Source organism: Diachasmimorpha longicaudata, chromosome 2, assembly GCF_034640455.1.
Source record: "Diachasmimorpha longicaudata isolate KC_UGA_2023 chromosome 2, iyDiaLong2, whole genome shotgun sequence".
NCBI classification, from domain to species: Eukaryota; Metazoa; Arthropoda; class Insecta; order Hymenoptera; family Braconidae; genus Diachasmimorpha; species Diachasmimorpha longicaudata.
Window position 1 is genome coordinate 5,673,179 of NC_087226.1, and position 17,088 is coordinate 5,690,266.

At 39.4% G+C, this 17,088-nt stretch overlaps 1 protein-coding gene across 1 annotated transcript in view; it reads right to left on the reverse strand.

The window, feature by feature from the left end:
* The window catches only part of LOC135173167 (uncharacterized), a 117,330-nt gene that overhangs the window by 56,557 nt on the left and 43,685 nt on the right, over positions 1-17,088 (reverse strand). The window lies entirely within an intron of this gene.

The window sequence follows — 17,088 nt, forward strand, 5'->3', positions numbered from 1 at the left end:
TTCGACAATTCTACAAATTTTATTGGATCGGCAATATTTCTAGTTCAGAAATATAAAATTGAAGTTTCTACTTCGTTGGGACTTTTATTTTGGGAAGTCTCAACTCTTTTTCAATTGTTGATACCACGCTGGGCAATGCGAGCAGAATCAAAGAAGCGAAGGAAATTGAATTTGTAATCCTTCATTTGGAAGGAAAAATGTTGATCAACGTTACGAACAATGTTTTATAGTGTTTTTCGCTTTAAGAATTACTAAATAAATGAAGGTCAATTTGTTCATAGAAGTTGAGCAAAGTGTTCACATAAAAATTAAAAAATGGCAACACACAGAGAGAAAAATTGTTGAAAAATTACGGACCTGTTCCGTAATCTGTCAGTCAAAACATATTCAGTAAAAATTATGGAACAGGTTCGTATTTTTTCACTGAACGTTCCCAACTTTTTCCTGAACGGTCACTGAACAAATGCATAATTGTTCCGTAATTTTTACTGAATACTATATTGATTGGTAAATTATGAAACAGACACGTAATTTTTCAAGAATTTTTCTCTCAGTACATCTCAAAAACTTTCAATGAAACAGGACTCATCTCTATCCTCCGAATTCCAAAAAAATCCTCCACCATTCAAACAATTTTATTACCCCCAAAGCCTGAAAAAATTGATTGAATATTCCGACATACCCCGATTCAAAAAATTGGAACGTATTACGAAGGGCGCGAGCCAGCGTTATTAATGACACGCATCCGTCGCAGAATATTCATTACCCCAAATAGTTGATTATGTACATATCCTCGTATATTATGGAGACCAGCCGACAAAGGAGGTACTACACGGCGGTAGCCATGACGAATTAATCTACTGATTAAAGCAATCCTCTGACACCAACGTGCTACCACCTATACTTAAAGTGTCAGTGTTGGAAATCAGAGTCGATTGTCGGCTCTCCTGAGATTACGTTTCACCTCCATGAAGTCAGTTCGTGAAAGAAAAAAAAAAATGAACGAATGTCGGCTGAACATTGGCACACCATCGGCCTACCCTGGGCCATTGCACCTCCTTATTCCACGCTCGGGGAACACAAACCTCAATTGGGCGAATGTCGGCGCAACACTGGCAGCCGATATTTCCGCCTTTACTCGTTATATTATCAATAACTGGATGAATTACAATATCATGCCGGTAATCACCAGCACTTCTGAAGGGTTCAGATATCACCACCACCCCCCTCCCCTCCCCCCAAAATCTAAACTTATCGTTGACACAACAGAACGAATAATCATACCAATATCTGTCAAGACAGCCATTCAAGACAACCCAGTCAACATGTACCTTACAATATCCAACATCACGCGAATTCGCACTTAGCATCATGAATTGATATTGGAACCCAATGATCACGTGACCAGAAAAATGAAAATACACTGAATTCTGTATGCACAATGTCAGGGCGGGAACTGGTAGCCGGTTGGTTGATTCACCCGGTCGACGAAGCGTGTCACGTGACACGCCCACGAGTCACGCAAGGGATCTTTCTTCCTGCGAACACGCGTTTTATCCTTTTTTTTTCTTGGTCTATAAAATTTTAGACTAGTTTTTTTTTTATAAAGTTTCATCGTGGGTCATTATTAGAACTGATAGCGGGATAATTACAGGTTGTTGAGTTTGAAAAGTGTCGAAGGTGGCCGATAAGATCGGTTTCAATGTCCACGGATGCAGGACAACATTGTCGCGACACACCTCCGTTATTTAATACTGCGGGGGGAAAAATTCTGGTGCGACAAAATTCATTTTTTTTCTTTTTTTTAATTTAATTTTTAGGACTGATGTCACAAGAGGACGAGATAGGAATCGGAAAATGCTGTCGATGGTACATTTAAAAGCTTTATAAATTTCAGCTGGAGGTGGTCCTGCACGCTTCGGTGGCTCGAATATCCATCCGAGGTAGCGCCGATCAGGGAGGAAACCCTTCTGATTAAATAGAGAGGAAAAAGCAAAGGAAAAGAAAACGAGGACCGGGGATAGCACGTTTTCCACTGGGGTATACAGCTATACTTCGCTGATAGGAGCTTCGGAAAGAGGAGAAAGAAGGTCCTCGCTTTTGTCAGTTAGTTGAAAGAAAGTCCTTCAGGAAGGTGGAGATATCGGCCTTTCAGGGTTTCCCCTCCTGGGCTCATCACTAACTGCTGAATTATCTCACATTTATGAGTTGAGATGGTATTAACAGCCCTTGATGGAAAACTCTATCCTTAATGCACATTTCGGTTAAGAATTATTTACTGCGAAAATCATTAACGTGAATAAATCATTTCTGGGGTTTCCTACCATATTGTGATCCTTAATTGACCTCGGAAATAAAATACGTCTTAATTTATTTTACGTTATGTCAGGATCAAGCATATGTACAAAATCAAATTATTATTTTAACTTCATATATAGACTTAATTTTCCCACAAAATATAAGATAAGAAATTAAATTTTAAAACTCAAATCGGTGCCCAAAAGAGTCCACGTTTGAGGTGCAGATGTGCACGGAGAGAAAAGTATGTGAAAAATTACTGTACCGGGAACTAATCGAGGTGCAACATACGAGAATATGTGTTTTACTCACACATAAAAATTCCTACAATACCGTCAATTTTGCACTAAATTTTCTAATTAATGATATGTGGCTTCGTACAGTTTACTAAACAGTACCATAAATTTTGAAGGCCTATAATTTTTTTATTTGAGGTTAAATGCAAAATTGATAAAAATCTTTCAACAGTTCCTCAAATTCTATGTCAATGTATTTTATTGGGTCTTTCTTCATTTTTTACTATACCACACAGCACTTTTTCGGTAACTCATTATGCTTAGTTAACGATGAGCGCCGAATATACCCGATTATTCCCGACGTTGAACTTCGTCATGAGAAATGTCGCATCAGACAATTAATTTGTACGAGGCCAATATACAAGTTTTCCTAAGCCGATAAGAAAATCTTAATAATTTTTCTCAGGCCTGCAGTTTACGTCAAAATTGTCACGCAGCGCAGTAATTGTTATCGGAACCACTCAATGCGTCAGTATTCCCGCCATTTTCACTGAATACCATCGAAAGATAGTGATTCCATCAATCATAATCTGACCGTTTCATTTTAACACCAGAATAAACCAGTAAATAATCCAAAACTCTCCGGAAAAATTTCCCAATTCGTCGCGGTTTATGTCCGAAGCCCTGCACTTTTTCCCCAACTTTCCCTAATTTTTATCGAACCTCAATTCTCCCTTACGAACTACAAAACTTCCACGTAATTATTATTAAAAATTTTCTCTCCGTATGGTAGTACAATCAGTCAGTGTATATTTTTCATTCGTGATTAATCTACTCGTGCATACCATCAGATACGTATTTCCAAAAAATACATATATACTCACTGAGATTCTTACACATCACCTAGGTAAGTATGTACTTCATGTGAATGGGTATACCAAAGTGTAGCTTATCGAGTGCCACCGAAAAGCAACCTAATAGAATCGCCTGTTTGTCCTCATCCCTCCCTGCCGAGGCCCTTCTCCCCCCTCCCCCCACCCACACCAACACCCCCGTCCACCCCCGCAGTTCTAGTTTCACTTCTTCCTTCGATCTCCCCTCTCCCTCGACATTCGAGCGTTCCGTTTTGTGGTATTCGAATTGCAAATACCAGAATGTTTGCATGTTGTTGTCACCGCATCGGATGGTGGTGCCCCCGGAGGGGTGGGTTTCTCGCCACAACGGGGGGTGGTCGGCTTTTCAAACAGGGTGGAATGGTGGGAACTCTCCTCGGGAGGAAATGGAGAGGAACCGACTCGAGTCTCACAGATAAAGACGAATAAAAATAGGCGAGCGAGCGAACGAGAAGATAGAGGGTGCGGGATGGAGACGGCGTTTCCTGCCTGGGGAACATTAGCGCCCTCCACACACCCCGCGCATCTCTTACCGTGAAAAGAGAATTCATTTTTTTTCACTCGTTTTTTTTTTGCTCGTCCCCTTTTCCTTGACTTTTCCTTTAACAGGGCTTCCAGCTTCTTCCGCGAAGAACTACGGCGTTTCTCCTCGAGGAGATGTTTTGGGGGCATGTGAGTTTCTTGTGGGGATGATGGACATCAAGAGTGACTGGATACCTCAGGTGGAAGAGCGAAGAATTATCGGATAAAGTGATTTGTAATTAGAAATTTTTGAAGAGTGAATGCTCAACGCTACGATTTCCGCTGGGATTCGGTTTTAGTTTTCGTTCAGGTTTTCATTGGGGTTTTGGGATTATCAAAATGTTTTCGGTGTAGATTTGCAAATTTTTGAGGGTCATTACCCGTTAACTGGTAATAATCAGTTATAACCAGTTATGACTAGTTTTGATCTCGTGAACTCACGGACTTTTGAAGTTGTCATCAAATACACAGAAAGAATTCTCATAAAATAAGAAAACTATTAAGTCTGAATGAATAAATTTCTTGCTTCTACCTGAAATGAATAAATACTGTGTACTTCATTTGTAACACAATTACACGGAGAGAAAAATTCTTGAAAAATTACCTCCTGGCTCCGTAATCTACCAGTGAAAACAATATTCGGTAAAAATTACGGAACACGCATATTATTAATTACAAAATTTATGACAAAATTAACACGAATTGTTATGTGTGAGGAAAACACATTCTACTATTCTACCATGTTGCACCTCGATACTAGTTCCCGATACAGTAATAGTTCAGACTTTTCTCTCCGTGTAATTGCTCCGTAATTTTTACTGAATATTATTCTGACCGCCAGATCACGAAACACGCACATAATTTCCAAAGAATTTTTCTCTCCGCGCACTCTTGAATGAAACATAAATTATCAGATAAAGATTCTCCCCACCTAAAAAATTTTAGGATACAACCCCAAACACCAAAATCACGATTACCATCCATGAAATATTCCCCCCTCGGCTCCCAAAAAAATCCATTTTTCCTCATCCATCGACGTTTTCATAACCCCTTAAACACGCCAATGAAACCAAGTTAATTAATAACCTGAGACTAGCAAATGGTGAGGTAAAGTCGACAGGCTCTTAACGTCCCCGGAATATTAATCGTCCACCGTAACCAGCAAGTGTACGCGCTACACATGAATTGCTTATCCCCCCTCCCCCACCCACAAACCCCCAGGACGATGGTTCTTCTCGTCATACAAGTTTCGTGTCCCTATTATCGAGCCCTCGCCATTGGATCTTGGTAATGCCTGTTGGACATTGCGGCTCATTATGATAATATTCCCTAATAACAGAGTACGATGGGTCACGTTGCGGCAAACACCGATGGAAGTTGGCTATGGTGATTGGCCGCCTCCGGCGAGGTAATTGCGCGGTCGAGAGCGACGATTATTGGTGCCCCTTTGAGACCCTCAACCAGACATGGCCGATCACGATCGAGAGTCCCGCGGCCCTCGATCGAGATCCTTTCCACTTGTTCCCTTCTTCCGCTTCTACCGGCGCCCTAAACACACCCATTACGCCTCGAAATGCGACTTTGATGATCGGTTGCACTACCACAACATATTGCCAGGACTGCCCCCCCTCTCCCCCATCTCTTCCCCGGTATAATGCCAGCACTCGCCTCATCACCATTCGCCATCGAACGCAGCTTATGCGTTCAGGTATTATCTCACATGAGAAACGATGAACATCTCTCGCAATCAACAGGTATTCCTCGCCGTCTGGTTCATGTAATTGCTGGTGATTGTTGTTATAATTTTGTTGAGAAGAGGGGCTTCTTAAATTTAACAGCACCGTTTAAAATCGCTCCTGAATTTGTAATGAGTTGAGGTAGGAAACAAAACGATTATGGGTTGATTTGAGGAGAAAAATATCCAGATTTTTCGGCTCATCGCAAGCTGGTGAACACATTTTAAAAATGTGCGAGGTTGTGGTTGCATTGGCAGGATGAGAATTGGTGGGTGGTTCATGGGGTGTGTTTGGAAGGGGTTTCTATGATGGATGTGTTTCTGGGTGGACAGAAGGAGCCATCAGGGGAGTCGTGTCTATCGACACTTCCAGAGTTCGGCGGGAAAATCGGTTCAGAAGTGAACCGATTTTCCCGCCGAGTGAAGTATTTAAGCTGGAGTGGGAAAAGCAATGCTTTTTGGAGAGTACTTTCATGTTTACGTTTAAAAATTATATTCATCATGTAGATGTGAGTAATAGATTATTCCCTTGCCCTTCGCTTGAATTAGAATGAAAAGTATGAAGTTGGAATGATTTTTGAGAGGGATTGAGGTGCGAGAAAGTTCCTGTTTGTTGTTACTTCTCTGCTGTTTGGAGTCTAAAGAATAATTCACTCCTCGTTCCTGATGACTTTATTGAATTATGATAGGGATTGTCTCAATAATATAAAAACGATTTAACTTTAATTCTTTAATCAACTTTAATTCTTTATTATCGCACGCAGAAGGTATATCTTTCTCCTATGGATGTCTCCAGATCAACTGACTCTCAGTGACCAAAGATTTCACCCTCTAGACCCACTTGACAAAAGACCCTTGTTCATTCATTCCTTTAAATTTCTTCTCTGGTTCTATTTATTAAAACCGTTCTAAACATTTCGGTACTGTTTGGAGAAAAACTGTAAAAACTATAACATACTGAGATGTACTGAAAAATAGCCATAGACCGATGATTCATTTTTGTCCACACATATCAAGTATTCTCAATAGACTTCGACTAAAACGAATCTACTCTACGAGATGATAAACAAATCGTCCCAATTCTGAGCTTAAAAAATAATGAATGCTGTAATTGGTCGATAAAGCTAATAATGAGCAGCTAATCATCAGTTTGAATTACGTCATTAACACAAACTGTCGATCCCTCCGTATTTATTCTCCACCAGATCATGATAACAGGAAATGAATGAAAGTGATCGCCTCAAGCAAATCGTCCTAAACATTCGTTAATTTATTCATCCATTCCCCTAAAAAGCACTAATTTTGGCGATTTCAATATTTAATGGACATTTTAAATTCCCGACAATGTTAGACCCTCAGATAAAAGCTTCTGAATTGTCTTTCTTGTTGAATAAAATTCTAAATTCGTGTCTCGTCCCCTTTTTCTTTCCCGTAAGATCTCATTTCCGTTCCAAAAGCCGACCAACAAGCACATGCGTCGCAAGAAACTAACAATTAATTTCAATTATAAAAATATCATTGTCCTTTATGACACTGGCAGGTGTTGCGTGGTCAGGGGTCGAGTTTTTCTAGTTGTATTTTTTATTTGTTTTCAGCAACCTTATGTCCTCAATTTTGTGGGCACGTCCGAGAAAAACATTTTAGAAAGTATAAAACGAGGTTTGTGGTCTCGATGCTTTGGGATACGCCCGGTCGACCCCTCTCGGAATTACTTAGGAGCATTTCGTGGTAGTTAGAGGGGATAAACATTTTTTTTTCGCCGACATATACCGAAATGGAGATATTATAAATATGATCTCTTCCTGATTTAATCATGCGCAAGCCATGGAAATCGAACTTTCAAGAGAGCAGAGAGAGAAAGAGAAAAAGATGACGCAACGCTCTATCACATCCTACGATTATTCAGGTCCAATGACAATGTAATTAGCCCTGGCCATGGGAAAGCATTGCATACTTCCAGATCAAAGCCAATAATCATCTCATATGTTTACATACAGTTTTAATAGCGACAAATAATATGTTCAGTTCGGCCCAGTGTATTTTTCATCCCATATTTCAACATAATTTCAAAAGATTTTTTTCAATTTCCTTTAACCTCCGTTGTTCAGATTTTTTTTTCAACCTCTAAGACTACTTTCTTCCGTCCAAAACGCGAAATCATAAAAGCCTTTCAGAATTACCCCGCGCACAACGAAACGATTAATTATGATTCTTTTATAAATCGATTTGCTCGATACACAAGCGCTCGCGGTAGCCCGTTAATCATTTTTACTCCTGAATATTTCACATTGTGCGCGAATTAAGCCGCTATTAGAACCCGGACAATGGATAGCCTTTCTCGGAGTTGCTACCTGTACCCGGTGTGATGATGCATCCTTCATCGTCGACCTCCTGGTCGGGTGATGATGGAGAAAGCAGTCTATACGCATAAAAAAAGATATTCTTTTGGTTTAAGAAACCGAGACTTTGTTGGATAATATTTGACAAATGACCGGGAATAGCGACGTTCGTTTTTCAAAATTGTCGTATGAATCCTTTGCGCAAGATACCGAACGTCCTGTTGTATTTATTTCTATGAAAATTCATGTTCTACTAAAATTTAATCAGGTGCTTAAACAAATTCTCATGTCACTCGCACTAAAAACTTATGAATTTCCTTGGAAACTGTCCACAACTTGAAATTCTCTAATTTCTTTATAATAATGAAGTGATTAGGACACAGTAAATTTTTGATTTAGTCCTGAACTCCCTCAATGTGGGATATCCTCTGGGATCCTGAGCTGCAGTTGTCACATCCTGAGACGCTTGAAATTTAATCATTCTTATTTTTCCCATCAAAAAGAGGGAATGCACATTGGCCGGTGAATGCTGATTTACCAGACTCCCCTCGTCGTCCTTAGGGTAAACCTCGGGCGGGGCCAAATCCCTATTTTACCTAGTCGCTCCCTCCACCCGCGACACTGGGAATGGGGAGTGAAAAAAGTCGGTCGTGTACTAAATTTAAAAGTAAAACCTCCGTCTTTGTAGAATCTCTGCGGAGAGAGGAGCCGACCATGGAGACTCTCAACGTTTTGCTTCTTTTACTCTACCCCTCTACTCGGTGTATTCCTTTCAACAGATTTAAATGGAGCTCAACCGGGCCAGACTCAATCGCGCACCTACCCCTACTCATTGTCTCAAGAAATTGCGCCCTCGGTAGAGGAGTAAAAATATTTCCTTTTTGCTTGGAAATGGCAGCATTGTTGTCGCCCATTTAGACGATTTTCTAATGTCGTTGGTGAAGAATGCAGAAATTATGTCGGTAGTGAAGAGGTAAAGGGGGTAAGTGCATTTTGCACAGTGTAAATTATGTGCGAATATCCTGTAAAGACAGGGAAAGAGCTAAATTTGTAATAAAATATGTTTAGCAGTCCACACTTTATTTTGCAAAAAATATCTTGGGCTAAATTTCACTCTATTTTTTAGTTCATATTTTATTGGTTAAAAACACCCTCCGCAAAATGTACTTACACTAGAAGAAATCCTCGTAAAAATTCCTGAACTCACCAATGAAGGAATTGAATCAGCAAATTTAAGTGACGATATCGTCATTTCACTGATTATTCAGAAAAAAATTATGTTATGCTCCCGACGATTAAATAAATAAATAAAAACCCGGTACTTTGTTTCAGTTAAATTTCCGTAGTTATTCCACAACAAAACAACGCAAAAAAGCTCTTAAATACTGATTGTCGTTTCAATCATTAGAAAATTTGTTACTTGTGTTTACAAAAAATTAGGAAATTCATGCATTAGTTCTCCTTCATTCATCAGTAAACCCCGGACACTGTGATCAGTTTCAGAAGTCCTTGAGATCCCTCACGACACAAATTACCTCTTTAACTTGGGGGAGAGTGTCCACAGGTCTGAGTCAAGATTCAGTTCGGGGCGGAAAGATGGAGTGGTCCCTCGGGGGAAACACCACTGGCCTCCGGAAACGAAAGAGCACTGGGGGTCACTCTATCGTTCGACTTTTTCTCCGGAACTAATAGTCGGATACAAACACTGCTTCCAAGTGCTCAGCCAGATTCTGAGCATTGACTACAGTCAGAAATTCGCGGATTTCGCCAGAAAAAAAATGCCAGGCACTTCCAGGATCTTCAGAGCTTATGCTCTCGCCTTAGTTCTCATTATCTCCAGGAAATTAAATATGTCACATTTTAATTTATTAAGTATTTCCATAAAAATAATAATCCAAATAATAATAGTTCAAATTTAGGTCAAACCTTTCCAGGATCAGCTGAAAAACAATTTAATGTACAAGGAAAGAAAGTTTGGACGAAACGTGGGACGAAATGACTAAATGACACTCAATCACTTTTTGAGTCCAGTTTTGTTGGAAAAATCCGACTTGGGAGGATAATTTTCTTGATAAAACTAGTCTTCGTCCCTATTTTGGCCCTTTGGAGGTCCAATTTTCACCGCTCAATGACAAAATAAAATTTCTACGAATCCATGTGGAAGTTTGCTATAATGAAGTTGGCAGTACTGAGAAATGTCTTCTGGCAGAAAAGCCCTGACGACATTTCAATTCCATCTCTCAGGAGATTATAATTCCTCATATTATCTCGGTATTCTGAGCAATGAGGACGTCTCATGAATGGAATTATGAAAAATGTGAAATGGAGGAGGAAAAAATGAAATCGATAGGGCACCGGATGCTCTATTATCGATGAAACTGTTCATTTTTTTTTTCATTCTCTCTCTCACTCTCTCTTCATATGCGCTCGTCCATCATAATCCGTGATCACTTGGCCATCTCACTCAACGTGATCCGTCGCCCTGTCGATATAATACGAGCGTATATCTATGATTGTCAAAGAATGAAACATCACGATGAAAATCTCTATCCACATTACCGATGAAAGGCCACTTTCAGACGGTATTAACACGATCAGACATGTATTCAAACACCGAATCTCCACTTTAATCCGTAGAAGAGATAGCACTGACGTCACCAGTGGTAATCCCACCGGCAAGACAGATAAATCGTCCCAAAAATTTTGGGGTATAAATGGTTTTTGTGGGAATTTTTGTGGAATCATTCCCTGAAATATCGCGGATTCGGATGGATGAAGAGCACGCGAGATGCTGCTGCTCATGGCTAGCTCAGCCAGCCAAGTAAGCCAGTCATCGTGATGGATGCAAGTCATACTACTGGCCCTTTACCCCAAAAATTAATGGGAGAGGGAGGTAGGGGCTGTCAGTAGTGCGAATAAGTTGATATAACATACATATGATACGGATGACTTAGGTCCTGTGAATCATTTCTGTCTAGAAGTAATTTCGGGAGTTTAAATGACGAACTCAATTCTAGCACAAGTGAAGTATTTTGCAAACATTCTACGTCCTCCAGGGGGCAGTTGTACCCAGAAAGAAAAATTTGTCAATTTTTAATAGTGTGATTCTGCGCTGCGTTATAATCAAACTGCAGACCTGAGAAAAATTACTATGTCTCCTATTAACATTTCACAGTAAAAAGTGAAGAAAGGCCCAATGAAATAAAGTGATCTAGACAAGAATTTTTTTAAGTTTTCTATCGATTTTCCATTTAACATCAAATAAAAAATGATAGACCTTCAAATTTTATAGTACTGTTTTGTAAATTTTACAAAGCCACATATCATTAATTAGAAAATTCATTACAGAATTTACGGTATCGACAGGATTTTTTATGTGTGAGTAAAACACATTTCAGTAGTCTAGGATGTTGCACGTCCCTGTGTACATTCCCACTTGGAACCTAATGTTCATTCTAATTTCTTTATCACGTGTTCGCGGACGAACTTTGTCCTGAATGGCAACTTCCAACTTTTTTACCTCAAATAGAAAAAAAAATGAATTGCACCTGAATCGTACTTACCTGTAAAATTCAGTCAATAAATGATACGATTTGACAAAATTTGACAAATTTCATTTCCCAAGAATTGGATGCCCTCCAATGGAACAGAGTCATTATGAAAACCGCAAGTCGAGAATCAGAAAATGTCTGACTAGTTAAAATATCATCACAGACTAATCCAGAATAGATAACAGTATTGTACCTCAACCGCAAGTCAAGTGACTGCAGTAGAACTGCCCCTAGTGTATGGACGGGACACACCCCCTGAATATTTCAATGTAAACCGCCAGAAAACACCTGATCGCCCCCGACTGCCTAATTAGATCAAGAACCCAGGGAGAGGGGGCCACCACCAGGAGTCGTCATCCTAAAATTTCCGACATGGTATTCCCATTACGGTATGCCCTCACAAACGCGTAAGACCTGTGCTACAAACAAACGTGGTTGAGAAACAGGAAAAGGCAAGAAGGTTTGCTCGCCACTCTGAATCCTCGAGGATTACAACCGGAGAGTGGGGGGGGGGGGTGAAGTGGCCGTTACCTACGAGAAAGCACAGGGCCAAAATGTTAGAACGAGAAATGCCGCCACAACACACGCGGTGGCCCGAACCGACCAAACCAAAGATTAATGCACTACACTTTACTAGGGCAATTTGCACCAAGTGTCGGGAGGGACACACTGGAAAGTATTCTAACCCCGGGGATACCTCAAGTGGGGTAGATTTGTTCCAGCGTTAGGCCTTATCCTTTTCTAATGTCCGTGAAATTCTCGGAGAGGTTTAAATTTTAGGTGATTAAATGGACAAGGTCGCTGGAAAAGTGGTGAAAAAGGCTGAAGGTGGCGACATTTTGAGAATAACAATGTTTTAAAAATTGTCTCAACTTTTCGAACTAAATTCCGGAAATTTTTCCTGTCACGAACTTTCGTTTTTGAAAATTCATTGGAAATTATTGCGTTTCCAATGACACTGTGAAGTTTACAATTTCATATATATATATTTATAAAGATAGATACATATCAATTGAAATGGATTTTTTTGTAAACAATGGATCCAAACGGAATATTCCAAAAAAACGGATCTCATCAGTAGATCAGCGACTGCGGTATTGGCGCGAAAAATTTTGGGTGACGGTGCGGTAATAACGCAGCATTTTCTTAGATACTAACGACAATCTTCCTTTCATTAGTGTTACTTTACGGCGCCAGGGTTAGGTCACGATACTATGAGGCACCTCGACGTAGGTGGTTAGATCGCCCTTCTACCCGACCGGGTTTTGAACTCGGAACCTTTAACATGTGAGGCAATGAACTCATCCACTACGTCAAACCAGTGATTGGAGAATTTTCGGAAACCATTTGGTGATATTCGGTAATAATTGTGGAACGATTCGGGACAATTTTTGCAATCCTAGCTTTCAGTGTGTATAACAATATATATAGGAAGTTGCAAAAATTTTCAGCAATCCGAACACCAAGGATCAGTGGCTGCTCAAGATAAATCAGACCGTGGTAAGATGCATGAGCAAATTAAACATGCATAATTAAGGGTACAACCTCCTTGATACTGTTCTTGAGGGAACTCAAGCGATGCTACGAGGGTTATTCCTCGAGGCGGTCGGGTAGTAGCATCTGGCCGCTATGAAGTATAAAGAGGTATGCGATATCATCCAAGTGAATGCTTAATTAAAACCTCAGACTACAATCTTATTCCCGACATTGTGAGATGCTTAGCCTGTACATCCGTTAGTAAAATGCAGTCGTCTGAGTCTGATTGTGCATGGAATACCACTAATCAAAAATCATATTATGAAAATTACGTGACCGTTTCGTATATTACCAGTTACCCCAATATTCGGTAAAAATTACCGAACAATTACGCACTTTTTGAGTGAAGTCATGAAAAAATGCGTAATTATTTTGTAATTTTAACTGAATATTGTTTTGACCGGCAGATTACGGATCAGACACGTAATTTTTCTCTCAACACGGAGAGAAAAATTACGTGTCCGTGTTTGTTAGTCAAAATGAGTGTTTGGCATTCTAATTTTTAAGAAAATTACCCGAAAGCCCGGGAATATACAACTGGCCATCGCCTGAAGGACTTTAGTTAAACGTAAAAATGGATAAAAATACACGCGAAGAGCGTAAATGTATCGTTAGAAGTTAACAGAAAGAGACGACGAGAAAGTATTTTAATCTATAAATTATGCACGAGATTTTAATACTCCCGGCATTCACTAAATGAGATGTATCGTGTCTTTCATGTGTCATGACTACTCAAACAATTATTTTCCGTATTTTATCGATCCCGAGATGTGCCTGAATTTTCCTTTCGATATGGCAGTGACTGAAAGTTTTTGGGAAACAGCTCCCGTGAAGAACTTCTAGGGGTTCGATGGCATGTCTGGTGGGTGGAGTGGATTCAAACGTGGGGTGAATGCTTCAAGTGATACGATGATTGACAGGCGAACCCCTCGGTTGACGATCGCCATCATGGAATGGCGCTTTAAGCATGATATTTTATTTTTAATAACGGAAATGCTTCAGGGGTCTTGGGCTATCCATTTGGTGACATTATTTTTAACGAGACAGCCTCGAAAATTGATACCTGGGGATTATTTCGGGAATATGAGTTTCAAATTCATTATAAGTTCAATGAATTTATGTTTAATTTACCTCGTCATATCAGTAAACCTGAAAATCTCCGGCTTGACAGACATTAATTCAATTTGAAAATCGGAAACTTCGTAAACCTTTCACTAATATTTCAAGAGTTGAATATTTTTGATTAAAAAACACCACAAAAATCACCAGAAAAATATCACTATTTTATCCCAAAAAATTGAACAACCTTGACAGATATTCCATGACATCAAATATTAACTGATGAAAAATCGTCATGTGCTTAGAGACACCTGTATCGTTCATCCCAGGCGAAAAAAATTAATACTAACTTCCGTCACTTGGTGGCCCATATTTCACGAGCCGGAAAAAATACGAAAAAATGGGTGACATAAGAAAACGAGTAAGTCAGAAATGTCAATATATATGCAAACGCTCGACATAACGATCTATCGGTACGTAAATGTACCAGGGTGAGTCTCTGAAATCCAGGGAGGAGGACGAGGGAGAGCTCTGGAAGAACCATTCAGTGACAGGCGGGCAGAGAGGGGAAAGGAGGGGAGGAGGGGGGCTGGTGCAGATCGAAATGGGCGGAATAGAGAGATGGAGGGGAGAGAAAACTTGAAGCTTAATATAAAACTTCATTTCGCAATAGAGGTGGCAGGCAGAGACGAGAAGAAAAGAGGAGAACGTCTGGGAGATATATAGAAATGCCAGTGTCGTCACAAAAAGGTCTCGCCTTGCGACAAATTCAGGTTTTTACTTCAAAAGGTTTTTTCCCTCGAATGTTCCACTTTTTCTTAATTTTTGCGAACGATTTATTCACTTAAACGCGAATCCATTCAAGAGCTTTTGCTTTTGTACTGAATGAGTTGAGCATTTTTTACAAGATTTTACTTTTTCAAAAAGAATTAGGCGACAGTTTTCAGGCGTTTTCGATAATGAATCTGAAAATTTACTGATCCAGTCGGATTTTTTTTTTACATTTTATATACGTGTCCGCAAAAATATTTTCCATAAGTTAGAAAACCCAGAATACAACAATCGAAAACAAAAGCAGAAAAAGATGACTATCGCCATTGCCAATAATTTACCTAACAATTAACTTCTTTCTCTGAAAAGCTTTGACAACACAATTAATTCTTTCACATTATAATTGAGATAGAAATTAATGAGAGAAATAAAAATGAGTAAAATCAAGAAAAATGTCAAATGACAAATTTAGAACGAAAATTTCAAAATTTCATTGTCCTCAACTGAAAAAACAATGTTATTTTCTGTCTCTTCCGAGCTTTCTTTGAGAAGGCAAATTATGAGACACTGGATTCAGGGGAATATAGTCCCTCGCAACAGTATCGCGGGCATATAGAGTTGCTCCGGTGTGCGATGAAACTTTTAATAAATGGCAGAGTCGATATGAAGTATAGGACTTTGACATATCGTGTGTCTGTAATGTATAGTTAAATTTGGCGGCAGATGTGGCGCCTCGGCATGTACTCCTCTCCACACCCCACCTCACCCAGTGCTCACAGCCTGCGGAGAGAGAAAGGCTGTGTCAGGGTGGGATTATATGTACACCCTTGCAGTGACTCTGAATCCCGTGCAGCACTCTTCCCTCTGATATATCAAATATTTCACCGCAGGCCTGATGGACACACTAGGTGAAATATAATAGGGATATCATCGCACAAATATCGTCCTATTTTCCTATCTTTAAAGTCCCAATATTTGCAGAGTAAACTCAGAAAAAAAATGTGATTCTGTCAATCGAATGTGTTTCATATAAAAAAAAAGCACCACAATTTCGTACGAAATGTTCCTGAAAATTTATCCGAAACACACTTGATCGTCGGCAATACTTTTTTGTACGTCAACAAAAAATATGAATACGCAATCAATCAAAATATATAAAAAAATAATAATACGAACTAATTTTGTCATTCACTCACAATTTACCATAATAAAGCCTGACAAAAAACGGTCTTCGGGGGTAAGATTCAGAATTCTGATTGAGCTGGAAAAAGTAACTCCCCTTTTTTTGCATATGCAGTAGTAGACCAGTGAATCCATGTGAAATGGATTACATGGGACTGGGGTAATAGGACAAAATTCTTTCTGTTATTATTTTTAGGCGGTGCTGTGAACTTTTCGATCAAGTGAGCTGTCCAAATCAGCGCTGCTATACAATGCGGATCAGGGTAATCTGTCATCAAGACTACCCCCAAGCGAGTCACCCATGACACTAGGATGTGAGGGTATCGCATACAGGGATGGGTTTCGTTCATTCAATGTATATATTTTTTCCAGCAGTCGAAATTGAAACTTAGCAAAGGAATTTTTTCATGTGAAAAATTATTTGTTTTCTGAAGATTTATAGCAGAGAAGAAGGGGGCAAAATGCCGATCATTTTTTTTTCCTGCAGCACTAAAAAACTGTTTCATCATAAAAAATCTGACCTCCGAACAAGATTACTGTTCAGCAAATTATGCTTGTCCATTCGCCAATATGTTATACTCGAGAAATAATTGCACAACCTAAATGCACCCGAGAAACTTTCGCAGCAGTCACCAGAATGCGTAAATACTGTTGCAGAGCAGTAAATCGTGGGGAGAAGGGTTCGGACCTGTGCATGTGGTTTATACTATACTACCTCGTATAAAGGACAAAGAATAAACTATATCGTACATAAACTCTCCGCACGATTAAGAAATGTCCAAAACAAAATACCGTTTCATCAAGATCTAATCCAATAGATAATCGATCATGTTATCCTCAAATTCTAAATTGACATCCACAGTATGAGCTGATTAGTAAAATGCAACTACGAATTTACTGCAATAGCATCAATAAAGTATATTCTATCTATCGTGCGAGTTAATATTAAAAATGTCAATGAAAGAT